We start from the raw sequence: 22,066 nt of genomic DNA, 5'->3' as shown, positions 1-22,066 counted from the left end.
AATATCCAGAATCTACAAAGAAGTTAAACATATTTACAAGAAAAAAACAAACAACCCCATCAAAACTGGGCGAACGATATGAACAGACACTTGTCAAAAGAAGATATTTATGCAGCCAACAGACACATGAAAAAATGCCCATCATCACTGGTCATCACAGAAATGCAAATCAAAACCACAATGAGATATCATCTCACACCAATTAGAATGGTGATCATTAAAAAGTCAGGAAACAACAGGTACTGGAGAGTAAGCGGAGAAATAGGAACACTTTTACACTGCTGGTGGGAGTGTAAACTAGTTCAACCATGTGGAAGACAGTGTGGCGATTCCTCAAGGATCTAGAACTAGAAATACCATTTGATCTGGCAATCCCATTACTGGGTATATACTCAAAGGATTATAAATCATGCTACTATGAAGACACATGCACATGTATGTTTATTGCAGCACTATTCACAATAGCTAAGAGTTGGAACCAACCCAAATGTCCATCAGTGATAGACTTGATTAATGAAATGTGGCACATATACACCATGGAATACTATGCAGCCATAAAAAAGGATGAGTTCATGTCCTTTGTAGTGACATGGGTAAATCTGGAAACCATCATGCTGAGCAAACTATTGCAAGGACAGAAAACCAAACACCACATGTTCTCACTCATAGGTGGGAACTGAACAATGAGAACACTTGGACACAGGGTGGGGAACATCACACACTGGGGCCTGTCATGGGGAAGGCGGATGGGGGAGGGATAGCATTAGGAGAAATATCTGATGTAAATGACGAGTTAATGGGTGCAGCAAACCAACACGGCACATGTATACATATGTAACAAACCCACACGTTGTGTACACTTACCCTAGAACTTAAAGTATAATAAAAAAATGTGAAGACCTATGAAACAGAAACCAATGATGGAAAATGTCATAAATAATTTAAATATTTGGAATAATTTTATAGAAAATAATGCAAATAAAATAATTATAATCTCAAACGAAGTCCAAAAATTGTAGAGAGAGTGACTTGAACCACGAGTGAAGGGTTTGCATAGTCATATTTATGTAAATTATCTAACTTTAAATTTATATGTTGCTCCCTGTCTCTCTGTCTCTGTCTCTTTGTCTCTCAACACACACATACACATATGCATGTAAAATATATATTATTTACTTAGATAATCATGTATTGAATAAATATATGTGGAACTCAAATGTAATCTAAAGATGATCTTAATATTGGCTCAATGTATATATCTGGGAAATACTTTAGTAAATTTTTGATGGAAAGAATTACAATGGTGAAGTGAGAAAAATAAGCTGCAGGATGATATAAGATTGCAGTATAGTTATCTATCATAAAATGAAAAAATATATAAAGTGGGTATATTAAAAATAATATAAACTTTGTAACTTGAAATGTGAAAGTAAACAGGGAAAAATAGCTAAAGTACTGTTATTGATTGCAAAGAAGAGGAGTCAAAAGACACAAAGTCAGTTAGGCAGGTGGACATTTTTCATTATAGACTTGTTAACCAAAAGATTTTATTGTGTTGATATTATTTTAATTGAATTTTTTTAATTTTTTTGTTTCCATTAAGATAGAAACTAAGCCAAATGAGCATTGTAAACTGCCTCAGTTAAAAGTTGTTTAGAGAACACTTAATAGGACGTTGTATAACTTTAGGCTAGCAACACCAGGTAGTGTATGAAAGTGAAATCTGGGTGTGTGGACTTCCGGACTTCTGAGTGGTGAATTATCTTTCTCCAGTTCTATTTTGCAAAGGCTTAGTCATCTAAAGTAAGCAATGTGCAATTTATGGTCCTGGGGCAGATTGTAATACTTTTGAGTATCTCCCCGCCCTTGGATTTTATTTTTAAAACATTCTCCAAATATATTAGTTTCAAAAGTCAAAAAATACACCACAAATATTTTCCTCTTAAATTTGGATCTCTACCTGTCATTTGGCAGATCAAAAGTGGGATTTTATTAGCTGTTTTGCTCCCCAGTTGTCTGGTGACACAGAGTATTGATGAAAATGGGCATAGGTAACTCACTAACTAAATTCAAACCTAACTGTTATTTTCCAAAACATCATTACCCTGACAGTGACCTGTCACAAAGAAAAGAAAACAATAGAAGTGGGAAATTATAAATTCTTGCCAGATAAAGACAAGATTTACATGCAATATTCAAAGATATGTTATTTCAACAATTAATTATTTTGACAACTATCTTGAGTTTTTTTAAGTTTTGTTTATTTCTGGTTTTTCTGTTGTTACATGAATTAGGTTGAAATACTTGACATGAGTCATGCTACAATGAAAAGGTAATTAGATTGGGTGTCATGACTCTTGTCTCTAGACCAACTCTCCATTAATTGACTGTATGGCCTTGTGCAAATCAATGCATTATTGAGCTTCAACTTGTCCTGCAAAATAATTAATCCATATAAACTCTAAGGACCCAGCATGTACCAAAATTCTAGATAGTTATGGTTTCAAGTTAACAAATGACTTTGGTTTGGGTTGTGTAACCCAAATGTATGTGATTTTGATCATTCCCTTCATATCTGATATATTTATGGATTAAGAATATTAAATTTATCTTAACTATTCAGAGGTCATTAAACAGGCACAGTAACAAAAATTTAAAAAATGGGAATTGACTTAACATAACTAATATAATTTGTGGTAGCTAGAAGATTTTTAGCCACATTAAAAGAGAGCTAGAACCAAACTTATGTTGGTAAGTCCTGTTACTTTACTTTTCACTCTCGGATAGCAAGAAAAGTACCATCCCTTTGTGTCCCATCTGGGTTGCCAAAATGTGTCTGGAATTGGTTCCTTCTGGTGGGTTCTTGGTCTCGCTGACTTCAGGAGTGAAGCTGCAGACCTTCACAGTGAGTGTTACAGTTCTTAAAGATGGTGTGTCCAAGAGTTTGTTCCTTCAGATGTTCAGATGTGTCCGGAGTTTCTTCCTTCTGGTAGGTTCATGGTCTCGCTGACTTCAGGAATGAAACCACAGACCTTCGCCGTGACTGTTACAGCTCTTAAAATTGGCACATCAGGAGTTGTTTGTTCCTCCTGGTGGATTCGTTGTCTTGCCGACTTCAGGAATGAAGCCGCAGACCCTCGCCGTGAGTGTTACAGGTCTTAAAGGTGGTGTGGACCCAAAGAGTGAGCAGCAGCAAGATTTATTGTGAAGAGCGAAAGAACAAAGCTTCCACAGCATGGAAAGGGACCCGAGCGAGTTGCCACTGCTGGCTCAGGTGGCCAGATTTTATTCCCTTATTTGGCCCTGCCCACGTCCTGCTGAATGGTCCATTTTACAGAGTGCTGATTGGTGCGTTTACAATCCTTTAGCTAGACACAGAGTGCTGATTGGTGTGTTTTTACAGAGTGCTGATTGGTGCATTTACAATCCTTTAGCTAGACACAGAGTGCTGATTGGTGCATTTATTATCCTTTAGCTAGACAGAAAAGTTCTCCAAGTCCCCACTGGACCCAGGAAGTCCAGGTGGCTTCACCTCTCACCTTTATGCTGTAAGTACTGCTTCACTTGGCAATAAAACTGTCCAGTTTCATTTATCTATTGATATTTTAGTCTTCCAAATATAATGCTTCTTTTTTTATAACTAATGTCAGAAACAAGCAGAATATGCAGATTATAAAGAGGCTGGGATGTTCCTTTCTCTCTCTCTGTTTACTCCCTGCCAGCAGCTATCGCTATAGATATCACAATTTGAGACTCTGCCAAGGTCAAAAGGGGGATAAGAGAGGGACAAAAATTAAATTAAAAAAGAAAAGGTGATGATAGGTTTTTATTTTGGCTTTGTAATCTAATTTCCAGCTGTTGATGATGTTGGGGTCCTTCACATCCCTTGTAAGTTGGATTCTTAGATATCTTATTCTCTTTGTAGCAATTGTGAATAGGAGTTCACTCATGACTTGGCTCTCTGTTTGTCTGTTATTGGTGTATAGGAATGCTTGTGATTTTTGCACAAGCATTGATTTTGTATCCTGAGACTTTGCCGAAGTTGCTTATCAGCTTAAGGAGATTTTGAGCTGAGATGATGGGGTTTTCTAAATATACAATCATGTCATCTGCAAGATTAAGTAAATTTCGTTTCTAAATTTACTGTTTAGTCCCAATTTTGTTGGTTTAGTTTTATTATTTTTGTGGCGTGTATTGGAAGAAACAATCTACCACCCCAAATCCCTTAATATCTCTGCTTGTATTTGCTGAATGTACCACATTACAAAGCTTGTCCTGATTCTGAGAAGTTCTTGTAGCTAGTCACATGGGCAACTAAATAGGTTATGGAGACCACAGAGTGAGTTTAGTAAACTTTGCTCCAAAAGGTGGGGAAGCTGGTTAGTTTGTTGTTTGCCACAATGTTTGCTACTTGCAAAAAGAAAAAAAATGTACTAAGTCTTTGGCCCCCCAAAGCAAGCTACAGTATGCACAGGTATCATCTGACCCTTCATGTGGTCCTGGGGAAATTGGTGGTCAGAGAAACTGCGTAAGTATTTTGGCAGTTTGAATGCTGTTTTCCCTATGAATAATAAAGACATCTCTAATTTGAGAGTTTCTGTCTTTTGTCAGTTTGCGTGAAACTGTGGCAAGTTAACTTACCATTTTGTAAATAGGGAAAATTCCAGATCCTTCACATTTCTTGACAGTGTTTAGGAACGAGAATGGGCTTGTGACAGACATGTCTTTCTGAAAAAGGAGAAAAAACTGTGCTCTGTTGAACAGTTGATGGAATTTAAGGGGAGTACTTGGGGATTTGAAAAAAGCGTATTGCCCAAATTATATGGCCAAGTGAACAATAAATGGTACTCTATGTTTTTGCCTGTTAATGAAGAAGATTGGCCAGTTTTTAACCGTGTATTCCTTAAACATTTAGTTGTGAGAAAATCTTCCTAAACAAAAATAAAATGTTAAATACAGGAAATGGAATGGCTAATTTTAGTTGTATGCTACTAAGAAAATGTATTCATTCAAAAGAGATAACTACTTAGTAGATTAATTAATCTATTTAACATTTTATACTGACACCACTTATTGGAACTGCTATCTAATAAAACCTGCATCTAGTTAAATATTCTCTTTTGGACTAATTAACAGTAACTGATTTCAGATTTTAAAATAAAAAATAGTAGACATTTATTATTTACCAAGTTGTAGTTTAGATCAATCATGAAAATTAGTCTTTGTCTCTGTTTTCTATCCTCTACTTTTTCTAAGTGTTTCACATTTGTTTATTTAATCCTCACAATGATTCTATGGTTTAGGCTTCACTAATATCCACATTTTACAACAAGGAAAAGAGTTTCAATCAGTTGCCTTATGTAAAAAAGCTTCTCAGTGCTGACCCAGACACCAACTCAGGCAGGCTGGCTGCAGAGCCAGGTTTTCAGTCTCCTTGCTAGCTCAGATAAGTTTACTTTTCTGTCTAAGTTTCTTCATATCTGAAAACATGAACAGAACACTGGAGATCCCTTTCGGAAATATGTATTTTAGTGCCATCAGAAAATAAATCACATTTACAAAATACATTTTCAAATTAGTCAATGATTAATTTTTTCTTAAAACAGGGGAAACAACCAGGGAAAAATCAAAGGTTCTCTAATTGCCTGGAGGACATTGAGGAAAAACTGCTTAGTACTAGAATATTATTTTAAATCTGTCATGTCCCTTTGAGCTTATTTAAAGCTCAGGGATTTTTTTGTAAGCAATAGAAAGGGGTGAAAATATATAATTCATCAAAACTGTTTTACTTTCTGGCTTCTCATTAGGTAACAGTACAATTCCTATAACTAGAATGTTATTAGGAAATCCTTTTATTGTATTCTAAATTGTTCACAAAACAATTTTCTGGGTTGGATTATGTTGAAAGCATGTAAAAGTCAGTGATGTGGCTAGTATAACAGTGTCCTTTTTATTAAGGAGACTTAAGGAAAACCGTTGATGTCAGACCAGGTGCACATAGTAGGAAAGAAGGAGCTAAAAATTAGAAGACAGTTTAACTTATCACTCAAATATGTTACATCTTTTATTACTTCACTATTGTTGAGTTAATTAAAGGGCGTTATGTATATTTATTTAAAATGTTGTCAACTGAAGACCTTTGGTTTTCAATGTGCTCAATTTAAAAACTCATTTAATAATATATACTGAACACATATTTCTGTTCCAAGCACTGTGCTTGAAAATTTGCCTCTGCCTTCATTGAACCTACAATAGTCCGGGATAGACAAACCAGAGATCATATTGTGATATGACAAAGGCAATAATAGAGTAGCAGATGATACTAATAAAATGCCCAGTGTGAGGTGTCAAAACTAGTCTAGGAATTCAGAGACGGTCCTGTGATTTGTCATAATTTAAACAAAAGAATTATATGTAACCCACAGCTTTCTGGAAAAAAACACACATACAAAAAGTAAACTTATAGATATACACAAATTAAAATTCTGTGGATGACTAAGTTGTGCAATTATGCATTTTTATAAAAGACATAAGGAAAGATTAAATTAAATTAGAAACATCCCTAACTTTCTGATGATAAATTTTCTCATCCTGAGATTTAGAAACTGCTTTAGACTATTTATTCTCATGATTCTAGAGTACAGTATTTATTCTCATGATTCTAGAGGCTGGGTGATTATAACTTATAACTGTGATCTTCTAAGATTTGCTGCCTAAAAATGCAAATGTTAATGACTTAGAAAGTACTAAAAACACAAAAAGGATTGTTCATTAAGTGAACATTTCCCTAAAGATAGCATCTTCACTAAAGTCCTGCCAGAGCATAGACTGTTCCATGTCCCAGTATCTCCTCCTGTCTTTCTAAAATTCAAGTATCTCTTTCCTCTAAATTCCTCACTTTAAATATATATTAACACAACGTATTTATTATTATCATTTTTTCTTGGCAAAAGGAAAGGGTTACACCTCAGAACTTGAACTAAAATATAAACTACAGAGTATTGTTTGGCCAACATTCAAATACTATGGTATTTAACCCTTAACCTCTTTCTATAAGACTCTTTTTCCTTTTCTCAGAATATTCATCTCCTTTGTGTTGGCTACTTCTGCCTTCACTGCACAGTTCACCTTAATTCATGGCAATCTTGTCAAAATACTTCTATTTCACCTTACAGAAAAATTCCAGCTGTTTCTTTCTGTAACAGAGTTTCATTTTTACTGAAAGAGCATGTAAATTAGGCAAAGTAAGAAAAGAATCAGAGTATTTCCTTATAAAATGTTTGCAATATGAAAAAAAGTCTTAATTCTGCAAAACCAGGTTTGTAGTCTAGTTTTTCTTAGTACAATTAAAATCCACTATTTAATATATTGAAGTCTAAATGCCTTTAATAGGGCATGAACACGATAGTTCATTACTGCTGCAAAGGTTATTGCTGAAAAATTTCCAAATGAAGGATTTATATGTACTTCCGCTACATTTGTCAATTTTTTTCAAATAAATCTGCCCAAGCATTACAGGTAAGCCAAGGATCCACAGGACTTTCAATGCAAGTGTGATAGTTTTTGACAGAGTATTTGGACATGTTGAGTGAATACTTCAGAAATATTTTTGTTTGTGTTAGCATATATTACTACCCACTTGTAACAAGAAAACAGCTGTACAAGTAGCATAGACTGGTAAATATGTAGTTCATATTCTAGGTTTGCTCCAGTGTAGCCATGGAGTAAACTGTGGCTATTATTTTGTTGATTAACAAATCTTCTGTGAAGTGTCTTAGTTCAGACTGTTCTAACAGAGCACAATAGACTGAGTGGTTTAAATAACAAATATTAATTTTCACAGTTAAGGGATTAAAAAGTCAAAGATCAAGGGACTAGTATATCCAGTGTCTAGGGAGGGCTGTCTTCCTGGTTTAGAGACATTTTCTTGCTGTGTCCTCACATGGCACAAACAGAGAGATAGTCTCTTTTGTCTTTTCTGGTAAGAGCACAAATCCCATTCATAAGGGCTCTATTTTCATGACCTAATTACCTCCCAAATGCTCCACCTTCAAACGCTATCATACTGGGGATAAGCTTCAGTCTCTTAATTCATGGGACACAAACATTCTATAGCATAAAGTATACTATTATTATAATAACTTCAAACAAGAAAATATAGTGGCTACGTATTTCAAAGATTTGACTCTACAAGTTCAGAAATCCAACAAAAGCAAAGTACTAAATTCCTCAATTATTTTATATTTCCCTTTTTAAGTTGTTGTTGTTGTTATTTTGTTTTGTTTTGTTTTGTTTTGAGACAGAGGAACAATCTCAGCTCACCTCCACCTCCACCTCCACCTCCCAGGTTCAAGTGATTCTCCTGCCCCAGACTCCCGAGTAGCTGGGATTAGAGGCATGCTACCACGCCCGGCTAATTTTTGTGTTTTTAGTAGAGACAGGGTTTCACCATATCGGCCAGGCTAATCTTGAACTCCTGACCTCAGGGGATCTGCCTGCCTTGGCCTCCTAAAGTGCTGGGAGTGTTTTATTTATGCTTTCCTTGACAGGTTTTCCATACCTCTTGTATAGGCTGTGACAATACTCTCTTAATCGATCTACCAGCCTTCATTCTGTCTAACCCCTACTTCCTAACCGTCACTACATATAAACATCATTGACAAATTATCTTTCTGATTATAATATTTTGGATAAATTCTTTGAGGTATAATTTGCATAATTAATATGCCCACATTTTAATTGCATAGTTTAATGTTATGGCAACTGTAAACACCTTTAAACTATTACCACAATTAAGATAGTAAAGACATCCCTCACTGCAGAAAGTTCCTTCATGCCCCTCTTTCAATAAATTCTCACCCATACCCTGACGCCAGGCAACAACTAACCTGATTTCTATCATAGTAACTTATTTTTATATTTCCCAGGATTTCATATAAAAGAGATTATACAGTATGTGTTTTTTTGTTTATTTTGTCTCTGGCTTCTTTTGCTCATCACAATGTTTGAAAGACATGGATGTTGTAGAATGTAGCAAAAAAGTGTTCCTTTTCTCTGATAAAGTAGTTTGTTTTCCACTTACATGTTTATATACATTTGTGTTCTTTTAGTTTGATACTATTACAAATAAAACTATTTGTATATATCATTGGTGAACATATAAAACATTGGACATGATTTTATTTATCTTGGAAAAATACCAAAAAATTTTAGGGTTTTACAGGAAATGACAAAATATATTTTAAAGTCATTCTTTAATTATGTATGAAAGTTCAAATAGTTTATATTCCGGCCAATACCTTGTGTGACTGTTTTTAATTTTTTGCAATTCTAGTGAATGTGAAATGATTTCTCATTGTAGTCTTAGTTTTAAGCTCTTGTTTTATGCTGAACACCTCTCCTTGATCTTGCTGGCAATCTATATATCTTATTTTACAAAGTGTCTGTTGGAGACGTTTGTCCACTTATAAAAAAGTTTGCCTCTTTATTATGTATTTGTTAAAGTCTCTATATGTATCCTAGATATAAGCTCTTTAACAGATTTATGTTTCAAACAGATTTATCCTACAGTATCAGCCGCTTTTCAAAAGGAAATACTTTGTCACTAAGTCCACCTTATGAATTCACCGGTTGCTAGTGCTTTTTGTGTTCTCTCCAATAAATCTTTGTCTACTTCAAGTTTATTAAATGTTTACTCTTGTTCTTTATTATTTTTTATGGTCTTAACTTTTATATTTTTGGATACTATTCATTTTTAATTTTGAATTATAATATTACGTAGGTGGTCAAAGTTTACATTTTACATACAGATACCTCGTTTCAGGAACATTCGGTGGAAAAACTATTCTTTCTCTATTGAATTATCTTGGCACCTTTCTTGAAAAATTAGTGGCCCATATGTATACCAATCTAGTCCTAACCTCTATTCTGTGTCATTTACCTATGTGTCCATATTTTTAACATACTGCAGTCTCCTGATTACTATAGCTTTATAGTAGTCTTCAAAGATGATAGTGTCAGTCATCCAATTAAATTTTCTTTTTAAATACTGTTTTGACTTTCTAAGTTCTTTAGTTTCCATATAAATAATATAATTAGCACATCAGTATGTACAAAAAAGGAAAAACAACTTCCTTGATGTTTTAATCTATAGATCAATTGGGGGAAATTTGCTACTTTAATAATAATTTTTTTTCTATTCATGAACTTAGTATACATCATAATCTATTTAGGGTTCCTAAATTCCTCTCAGAAATATTTTGTGTTTTCAAATTACAGGTTTTAGACACATTTTAAAATGTTTATTCTTCAGTAGTTTAAATATTTTAATGCCATTTAAAATATAGTTGTTTGTTTCCAGCCTATACAACTATAGTTAATTTTTAGAAAGTTAATTGTTAATTACATTGATTGGTAGCTTTGGATAAGATTTGCATGCATGAATTATCAAAGTTTATTTAAATGAAATATTTTATTACTTCACATTTCATATTTCCCATTTAAGTGTTATAAAGTTATATAATTTCATTTACCTAACCACTATTATCTTTATTTTAGTCATAATTTTTATTTGTATCTATGTCATAAATTCTGTCTTACCATGTTATTATTCTTTATTTAAACAGTTACTTGCCTTTTAAAGAAATATTGCTATGAATTACACACAAATTTTATATGTGTCCAATTATTTACCATTTCTAGTGCTCTCAATCTCTCTTTGAATTTGAATCTATCCAGTATCACTTTCCTTCATTTGGAGAAAAAAAAAAAGCATTATTTAGCTTTTTTTTGTAGTGCGATTTACTGGTAACATAATGTCTTAGCTTTTATTTATCTGAAATGTCTATATTTCCAGCTCTTTTTAGAAGTACGAATCATTGAATTTAGAATTTGGATTTGAATAATATTTTATTTCTTCAACACTAATTTTTTTAAAAAGTCAAAGTGCAGAAATTTCATGATTGTTTCAGTAGCTCAACAATATTAAAGAGTCAGCTTTCATCTGCATTTCAGCTCTACAATTCTTAGCATATTGGCTTACAGTTCTATGGGCCCAAGATGGCCATTGTAATGTCAAAAATTCTGTCTTAATGGCACAAAGTAGGTAGCAAATGTTCTCCAGATGCATTTTGCTATTTTCATCTAAACTACAAAAAACATCCAGAAGCCCTTGCAGCATATTTCCACTTATAATTTAGAGATTAAAACAAAGCTTTGTTGTCCTCACTGGCTGTGAGACTGGAAAAGTGAGTACGGTATTTCACTTTCCGTTCTCTATCATGTGATGCAGTAAAAAGAAAGCTTTCAGTATGGATTTGGAGCCACCCACAATAAAATTTGCTTTAATAGGAAAAGAAACTCCAAAATAATATCAGGCATTATGCTGCCAGCCCAGATGGGAATTTAATGGACTTCAAGATATCAATAGTAGCTCTGATACACCAGTTACAGTTATGTTGACTCAAAAGTAATATAATTATCACATTAGAATAAAGTATCTGTTTTCCTTCAGTCTAGGGTCTATGCCTTCTCATTCTATCTCTCACTTGTTCCTGGTTTTCCAGTCACTCTCTACTGATTTGATCTCCTTTTCTTTCTACCATATAGATTATATTTTCTTAATTATTTTGCATCTCATTGATTCTGTTCACTATCTTCTCTATATCATGCATGCTTCTCCCACACTGTGGTCTTTTTTCTCTATCTGAATATTAACATTAGAAATATCAGAGAGAAAGATTTATCAAGATTTTCAGACATCGTACAGTTTAGAGTACACAAGCTTGACAGTTCTCTCAGGCCAAGCCATATCAAAGCCAAGAGCCTGTAAATACCTTGCTTTGGAGATTGCTGTTAATTTGTGTTTTGATCAGCTGAAATCAAGGTAGTAAGACAATGTGATGCAAAGCAGCATTTTCTATGTATAGAGAACACCTCGACTGTTTGTTCCAAACAGTTTTGATACATAGCAAAGTGATATAATTTGTCTGTGAAACAAAAGTCCTGAATGATTTGGTCAACTTTTCTTCCAGCACTACTTCTCATTATTTATTTACCATATTTGATATTCACCTATGTTGGAATCTGTAACACTCTAAAAGTGCTTTATGTCTTTAATGCTACTTTTACATTATCTTATACTTAAAATGTTCATATTCTCTCTCTCTCTCTGAACACTAAGAATCCAATCTATCCCAATGATAAGTCTTACTTACCTAATCTGTGTGTGATTTTATGAAATACTATTTTTGTACTAATACATAATATATGAACATATTGTTGAGGTGCATGTGATATTTTGGTGTGTTTATAAAATGCATGATGATTAAATAGTTTAACAAAATAATCCATCACCTCAAACATTTACCTTTTCTTTGTGCTGCGAACATTCAAATACTTCTTTTCTAGATATTTTGAAATACGCAATAGATTATTGTTAAGACTAGATCTTATTCCTTTTAAGGAATATATATATTATTTGTCTTTTCAGTGTATCTGTTGACTGTGCTTGATGGGAAAATTCCTAAAAATAGTGGATAGATTCTTCTGATTTCCCTTCCTTTGAAATGATTTTCACTGCATTAAGAAAGACAGCCATATTGAAACAAAAATTTAAGGCCATGGAGCTAGTTTCTTGTGTACAAACTATCTGACGTACTACCATGTGTTCATTTGAGATGTTTTTGGGTAAATATGTTATTTTCATTCTTCTTACAATCATATGATAAGGCATTAGAAAAAGCCTGATTCATCTGAAGCCACAGCTGTAGGAAAAGCATAAAGCCCCACATAGAATCTCACTCTGAGGAGCAAAAGCTTCGTGTTTCTAGAGAAAATCAGAAAACTCTGTCACTCCCAAGGCACGGGTGAAGACCTGATGCAACTGTTAGAAGGGAAGAGAGAAAAAACCTCTACCCCTAGGACAGAGGCAGGAAACAATGCCAATAGAGGTCTCCTACCACTAGGAAAAGAGAAGGAAACTCCCTATTGTACATATTTTAAGGCAGAATTTTTCTCCCATGGAGAAGGGGGACATGATTATGGAAAATATTGAACCCCTGATATCCAGAGGCACAATATTTGCCTAAGACTTAGGGTGGATTAAGGCAACAGACAGCGACAACTCCTTCTTTCACAGCACCACCAGATTAGTAAGTAGCAAGTAACATATGGCAGGGGAGGAGAAAAATCTTCAAAACAGACTTTCTCTGAGACATAAGCATACAAAGGAAACTGAGAGTAGAGAATGGAGCAGAACAATGATTAAAAAAAAACCCTCAAGCAATCAGTTTAGAGTAAGACTGCAATAATTTGAACTCAAAGGTGCTTGGAAGATGGCAATAAAAAATAAAATAAAATAAATTTAAAGTTATCTCAACTTCTGACTAGAATGGCATAAACCACTGACCTAGGAGAAACTATTCACAATAGCAAAGACTTGGAACCAACCCAAATGTCCATCAATGATAGACTGGACTAAGAATATGTGGCACATATACACCATGGAATACTGTGCAGCCATAAAAAAGGATGAGTTCATGTTCTTTGTAGGGACATAGATGAAGCTGGAAACCATCATTCTGAGCAAACTATCGCAAGGACAGAAAACCAAACACTGCATATTCTCACTCATAGATGGGAATTGAACAATGAGAACACTTGGACACAGGGTGGGGAACATCACACACCGGGCCTGTCGTGGGAGGGGAGAGGGATAGCATTAGGAGATATATCTAATGTAAATGACGAGTTAATGGGCGCATCACACCAACATGGCACATGTATACATATGTAACAAAATTACACGTTGTGCACATGTACCTTAGAACTTAAAGTATAATAATAAAAAATAAGAAAAAGAAAGAGGCACTCCCAGTTCTAAGCACAAATATGTTTATTTCTATCTCAAATATACCCAATACATGTCTGGCATACAATCAAAGTTTATGAGTCACTGATAAAAGAAAGAAAAATCAACCCACTTTCAAGATATAATGCATTCAATAGATAAAACTCAGAGAGAAGCTAAATATTGTTACTATAAGGCACGGAATTGAAAATAACAATCAATAATAGGATTAAAAACCTAGTAAAAATGTAGACAACCTGCATAAACTGATGGCAGGATTTCAGCAAGAAGCTGATATGTATGAAATTGGGTCAAATGGAAGCACAGATGCTCCTTACCTTTCAATGGATACCAGAAAACCCACCATAACTTAGCCTAGGCTTTCTAAACGTACTCAGAACATGTACATTCACTTACAGTTGGGCAAAATCATTTAACACAAGCCTATTTTATAATAAAGTGCTGACTATCTTATGTATTTTATTGAATACTGTACTGAAAGTGAAAAACAGAATGGTTATATGTGTACTCACTATTAACAAACACAGCTGAAAGCACACTGGGCCTGAATAACATTTTCAGTGTTAAACTAAAATTAATTGCTGGATGATGGGGTTGCTACAGATGCAGGGTCATCAATTTCTCTCTTTTCTGATGAGGCTCAAGAAGAGCTGATAGAAGGCACTGAGGCATCATAGTTGATGAGTTAGCAGAGATGGCGTGCTTCAGGGAGATATTGTACTTTATATTGGATGTTTACTATCATGATCTTATGACTGACTGTGAGCCACGGCTTGCTGCCACTGCCCAGAATCGAGTGATTACCATACTGCATATTGCTAGCCTAGAAAAGATCAAAATTCAGAATCTGAAGTATGGTTTCTACTGAATGCATATTGCTTTTGCACCATCATAAAGTCAAAAAAAATGAAAGTCAAATTATTGTAAGTCAAGGACTGTCTGTACTAGAAAATAGTATACCCAATAGGAGATGATGAATATTTTTGACAGACTCATAGGTACACTAAAGATAGCCAAGGGAAAAAACAGTTACCTTGAAGATTATTCAGTATTAATCACACAATTTAAAACACATGGAGAAATTTTTTAAAATAATTTTAAAAGAAACAGTCAATCAAATATTTGGATGAAAATATCAAATTCTGTAACATGTGCAAATTCCAGAAGGAGAAGGTGAGAAATAAAAAGGGAGAACAAATATTTAAAGATTGAATGATAAAATGGGAGAAATAAATTTCAACAAATCTATTTTATGGCAAGGTGACTATAGTTAATGACATATTGTATTCTTGAAAAATATAAAGACAGTGGATGTTGAGTGTTATCACAAAAATGATGACTATATGAAGTAATGAATTTGGTAATGAACTAGATTTAATCATCCACAATGTATGTATGCTTTAAAACATCATGTTGTATATGATAAAAACATAGAATGTTATGTCTCAAATTAAAAAAAATTCAAATAAAATAAAAGTTTCTAAAATAAAAATTTTTAAAAACTGAATGACCAATAATTGTTCAAAAATACCAGTAAGCTTCAACATTAACTATATTTATTGATTCTCAAGCAGGACAAAGAGCAATAAACAAACAATAAACAAATAGAAAACACCTATATGCATCATATTCAAGTTTATGTAAACCCAAAAATAAAGAAAAAATCATAAAGCTGGTAATAGAATAAGGACACATTACACTCAGAGGAATAGCGATAAGAATTAAAAACTCCTCAAACACTTGTCATTTCTTTGTGTTGTAAACATTCCAAATGTTCTCATTAAAAATGGTGCAAACCAGAAGACTGTGATTACATTTATATCACATTCTGAACAAAGTAAATTTATAAATTAATGAGAGGTTGCCAAGGATTGAGAGTTGGGGTATGTTTAACTATAAGTTGGTGCAAGAGATAATTTGGGGTTAAGAATGTTCTGTACTTTGACTGTAATAGTGGTTTCACAGCAATATATGAGTGTAAAAACTCAGAATTTTTACTCTAAAAAGGTGAAATTTTACTGTACATTCATTATACCTCCATATACATGATCAATACTGTTTAACAACATTGTAAATTTTCCAATAAACATGACAGACTAGCCACAAATACTTATTACATATCCCTCTTAAGACAGTAATCACAATCACAAAAAGTTATATTCTATTTAGTGTATAAACTCAATATAAATTCTGTTTAGTGTCTAAGCTCAAACTGGAAAAAGAAAATGAAGAGAAAGTATCAGAAGCTATGATAGCAAAACAAATTTCTTGAAAGTACCTGAAGGGTTTGTGAGGGAGAGTTGTAAAATTTCAACCTCCTGTTTCATTCGGCAAAAGCCTCAAGGGACTGAGGTAACACCAGTTCCCACAGTGGACTGTGATGAGGCAAGGGATAGCAATGTGTGACTTGTTGAGTAATGGTAACTAAGCCATAGCACACTCATATACCTTCACTATACTTTTATCAAGTGTGTTGGCAAGAGTGGGAGCAAGTTCACGATCAGGGAAAATTAATTTGTGGTTGACAGAGAACAAAATAGAAGTTGCATGTGTATGATATTGATTGTTAAACAGGGCAAGGAGGAGGGTTCTCTGATGCTGAAGAAATTCTACATCCTAATTTGGAAGATGATTTCATGGGTGAAAGTACAGGTAGAAAGGCATTAAAATGTGTATTTAAGATGAGTGCAGTTCACTGCAGGTGAGTGATATCTCTTCTCGGGATTTACTCCAAAATTCTAGAAGGAATGAGAAATAAAAATGTAAATTCCATCTTTGATAAACCTTATGGAAAAACCTGAAACCTTATGTCACAAGTTCATTGGAAGAAATCCCAAATGCAGTGAGAGTCAAACAGGTGTCCAAGAAGATGCAATAAGCTGGCCCAAGGCTACACTGAGCAGCAGCTTACATTTCTTAAAGACAGGGGTACAAGCAAAGGTGCAAACTAATACAACTTTGTTTACATGCACTGAAAGTAGGTCCCTGGGATAGCAGGCGGAGCTTTCTAGGACTTGATTGGGTTTTCAATCATACAGATGAGCAATATTTATGAGAGCTGCATTTTGTCATGGAGCTCGGGGCAGTGACTGGGATGGGGCAGTGACCGAACTGGAAGCAGTACTTTCGGTTGCCTGAGAAAAGTAAGAGACAAAAGAACTCACTCACACAACCCTCTCATAAAAATAAATCTCATTATCCTGGAAATGACTCAGGCCCTTCCAAAATAAAGCTGTTGGAAATACTGGCAGAGAAATCCAATTCAATTAAATTTTAAAAACCGCAATGAAATTAATGCAAAATTACTACAAGTAAAATTGCCAAAGAGATAGCTAAAACTATTATTTTTAAAATAACACATAAAAATGATGAAAAAATTAAAAGGATTTTAATAACAAAAATCGCTTTTATGAAACAAAGGTCAAAATAAAACACAAGAAATCATGTATGGTACTGCAAAACAAGAGCATAATAAGACAATGCAGCATATAATACTTTTAATAAAAATTTTTAAAAATGCAAATCCATAAAGGAATGACACACTGGAAGCAACGATAGAGCAGAAAACCATTAATAATGGAGTGCCTAGTATTAGGAAAACTGAACAAATTGAAATGAAAATTAGCAATGTATTAGAAAGTATCAATAATAATAGCAATTATTATATGAATAATAATATGAGCTGAATGTTTTACTCTCCACCAAATCTAACCATATAAACTTTAATTTTCAAAACAACTTCTGACGGGTGCAGGGGCTCACACCTGTAATCCCAGCTACTCGGGAGGCTGAGGCAGGAGAATCGCCTGAACCTGGGAGGCGGAGATTGCAGTGAGCTGAGATCGCGCCATTGCAGTCCAACCTGGGCAACAGTGCAGGACTCTGTCTCAAAAAAAAATAAAAATAAAAAAACTTTTAAGAATATGATCATTCCCATTTTACTGATGAAAAACTCTGAGATACAATGATAATTAAATAATTAAATGATTTTCCCAGGTCTCACAATGTATAAATGGTGGAGCCAAAGTCTGTATTTTAATCATGTCCATTTTAGAGTCTTATGTTTAATCACCACATTCCACTGCTTCACTAGATTTATATATATGTACATTTGTGTGTTTGTGTGTGTATATATATGTGTGTATATGTATGTATATGTGTATATACATACAGTAAATGTACACATGTATGTAGTTGTATGTGTGTGTATATATACATGTATATGTGTATATCTCATGATTTCCGTAGGTAAATCACGTTTTCCTTGATGAACATCACCGAAATAATATAAGAAAAAATGTTTTTAAATATAATTTGAGGAAACCTTCACTAAATAGTAGAGATTTTATTATCCAGAGAATAGAGTCACATTCAATATCAGGAAAAGTAAAAAGATAAATAGTCCCACACAGTAAGACACAGCCTAATAAATGTACTAGGCTTTAAATATAAAAGAAAATAAAAACTATTGTACAAACACACAAGAAGATGAACTCACAGAGGAAAATGAAAATGGTTTCAGCATTGTCTCTAGGGATGTTCACTGGTAAAAGACAGTTGGACGATGCCTGCAGGGTGCTCCGGGAAAGAAAAAGAAAATATGGCTCAATGACTTTATACACAACCCAAATACATTCAAATATAAAGGTAAAAGATCTTTATGAATTTACAATAACTCAGGGAATATATTGCTTGCATATTGCTCGTAAGCTTTTATTTAACACACTATTTGAGGTTGAACTTCAGACAACTCTGAGATGATGCTGAAACTATGGCAAGAGCAATGTGTGGCTACGAGTAAGTTGATATTGAGCTTAGGTTTACAAATTACCGTGTGACTACCATAAACCTTTAAACTGGAAAATGTATAAATAGCGAGAGATGTCAGGAAAGGTGAAGAAAAATTTGGTACGTAATGTTATTTCCTCTTTTTTCGCACACATAAAAATTATTTAAAGCTAATAAAATAGCCCATATATGGGTAATTATTTTTCAGCAAATTATTTTTCAGTAAACTCTAGCAGAAGTGTAAAATAAACTCTGATACCCAAAAGTAAAATAATACTTATAAATACGTGAAAGTAAATAGAATGAGGATACGGAGAAAACATTAGAAAATATTTATTTTTTATTATTACACCTAGTAGAAAATCAATGGACACTGCCTAAATAGTTGGCTAAATATATTCCATAACGTTATAGATAAAAAGGAAGACGAAATAAAATAGTAACCTCTCAAACAGTGACAGGAAACTGACACAAAATATAACAAACATGATATAATGAAAGGAAGAATGCTATAAAACAAAAAATAAAATGGGATAGACGTGATCAAATATTCTGCTATATCATATCACATATTAAAGCAAAAATATCATTATGTGGTTCATAAAGCAAAATAGATACGAAGCACAAGAAAAAAGAACAAACTCAATATATTAGTAAACTCTAATGTACCTTTATCAGTCTATAATCAAACAAGAGGAACAAAGTTTCTATACCTAATAATATAGTTAATAAGGCACGTATAATTCATTTATTTAATGATGCCCATATTTTGAAGGTTACTGTAGACATATAAAACACATTCTTTTTTCCAAGTACTCATGGAATATTTTAAAGAAAAAATATAAAATCTAATTATAGCCAGCATAAATAGAACAGAAAACATAGTATAAGAAATTATAATACTAAAAATTAATCTAAAAAAAGACAACAGTTAATAATTACCTATTTGGGTGGGAGAAACAATCTTTCCCTCTTAAGCTTTTATTAAAGTGAAAATCAATTTCAAGGTTTATATTCAGGCAAATAATTACAATGAAAATTCCTTATATCACAATCTAGGTCAGTGAACTAAAGCAGTTCCTAGAGAAAGATGCTAGTAGAAAATAATTGTTTTAGGTTAAATGAAAGAATGAAAATAAAATCATTGAACAACCAATATATAAAATAATTTTAAAACCACAAAATAAATCAAAGAGTGATAAAATACAATAAAAGTAACAAAAATTGAGTAATTCAAAACCATGAAATTACTGTAGTAATGAATAAAACCAAGAATCCTTCTTTACATAACAAAATAGGAAAACATATAAAATGCTGTTGAAATTAAATCAAGATAGAAAAAAAGAAAATTGTATACAATAAAAAGGTAGTTAAGGGGAAAGTTGCCACAGATATAGAAAAAATTAGAAAAAAATTTTTGAAAGTTCTTTGTTCCACTTTATGACGTAAATTAGTGAACATGGATAAAATAGATGATTTCATAAAAATATAAACTTTGAAACTAAATCAGAATATAGGAAGTTGAAACTGAAAAAATAAATGACCGTATCGAGTAAATAAAATTATCTAAGAGATTCTCTCTTCAAGAAAGAACCAGGTTAGAATTTTTTTACAAGAGCATCTCACAGAGACTTTAAGTGACAAATTCACTCTATGCCATTTAGCATTATCCAATACTTGGGGAAAAAAAAGGCATTAAATCATTTAGGTATTTGATGGAGCAAGTTTTATATCATATCTAACATATAAGTACTGTGCCCTAACCAACTGGGTCACTGGAGCTCCCCAAATCTTACATAGGATGTCAACACAAAAGTAATATATTTGCATATCAATGAAGAAATTCCTAAATACAATTCTAACAAAAAAAATTCATCACATTAAAACAATAATAAAACTACATGACACAATGATGTTTAGTCTAAAAGTGCAATGATCCCAGAATTAGTATTAGGCTATCAATCTTATACCATATCTATTTATTTTAATTTTTAAATTAAAATATCTGAAAAAATTCTGTGAAGTCATTTATAACAATCAATAAAACTTTCGACTGAAACTCTCAATAAACAGGAATGAATAGTTTTTTTACATGATAAAATACATCCACTGTATCACAAAATACAACATTGAAGTTAGTAAGAAAACTATGGAAGAATTGCTACTGAAATAATTTTTAGAAATCAATAATAATATTTAATAGTACTAGGCAAAAAAGAGCAAACAATTAAAGTTATAAAAGTAAGGCACAGCACAATATTGTTATTTAAAGATGAAATAGTTTTTTACCTGATAAATCTAAGAGTATACATTTGTAGAAATCAAACAAGACTCAATCGGCATAAAAAATGTAGAAAAAGTTATTGCATGTTAGGAATAACAAAGATTTAGAATGCTTGTTAATACATTTAACATGAAGTTGTCCATTTCTATATAAAGAAAGATAGGATACAAAAAGAACATTCCAAAAGATCAAAAAGTTCTTCATCAGGAAGACTCTACAAGATAAAAATAGTGATTCTCACTACAGTAATTTATCAATTTAAAATTATTCAAATGCAACTACTATTTTTAAAAGACTACGAAGACTTCATAGGAAAATAAATAACCAAAAATTCAGGGAACTCCTAAAAATTACATCTGATCTTTATTTTTATCAGATACTAAAATATTAAAGTCTAGTCATTAAATAGCTTGATATGGCATATACACAGGTCAATGGTAAGAATTGAACAATCTTTTAAAAGAAAAAAACTTTGCAAAGTTTAGAAACTATATAGATGTTTATTATTAGAACTATTTAAATAAACTGTATACCTATAAACTATACAACTCTATGTATCCATAAGTTTAACACAAATACACACACACACACACACACACATAGAGAGAGAGAAAGAGAGAGAGAGAAAGAGAGAGAGAAAGAGAGAGAGAGAGAAACAGTTTATGTGAGCATTTCTGGAAGTAAACCCACTAATTTAGTAAGAACAATTGCATCTGGGAACAGGAACTTGTGTGTCTCTAACTAAAGATAAAAACTTAATTTTTTAACATATCAGTTTACACATTTTTAATTACGTATAATTCTTGATAACTTATTCCAGAAAAGTTAAATTAGAATGTTTAAAGTAGGCTGCTTTTAACATTATTTCAATGTATTCAGTCAAAAGACAACCCAGGGACTTTTGAAACTTGCCCACCTTCACTATAGGACTAGTGTTTATGGTTTTTGGATAAACAGAAATTTGACCCTCCCGGCCTTAAAGCTTTAAACTTGCATTCGTCTTATCTGAGTTCCTTGCTCAGGAAACCGACCTTCAGGTCTCCCTGATAGTATCAAGGAACTGAAACTTACCAGGTCATTTCATCTGGACAATAAGATGTCAGATCCCTCATCTGTCATGTTTG

General features: G+C 32.9%; 1 long non-coding RNA gene across 1 annotated transcript in view; it reads left to right on the top strand.

The window, feature by feature from the left end:
• The window catches only part of LOC134730802 (uncharacterized), a 767,202-nt gene that overhangs the window by 454,549 nt on the left and 290,587 nt on the right, over positions 1-22,066 (top strand). The gene's annotated exons all lie outside the window — the stretch shown is intronic.

The sequence above is a fragment of the Pan paniscus genome, chromosome 6 (assembly GCF_029289425.2).
Source record: "Pan paniscus chromosome 6, NHGRI_mPanPan1-v2.0_pri, whole genome shotgun sequence".
NCBI classification, from domain to species: domain Eukaryota; kingdom Metazoa; phylum Chordata; class Mammalia; order Primates; family Hominidae; genus Pan; species Pan paniscus.
Note: the sequence above shows the minus strand (reverse complement) of the source record. Positions and strands in the feature narration are given on the sequence as shown.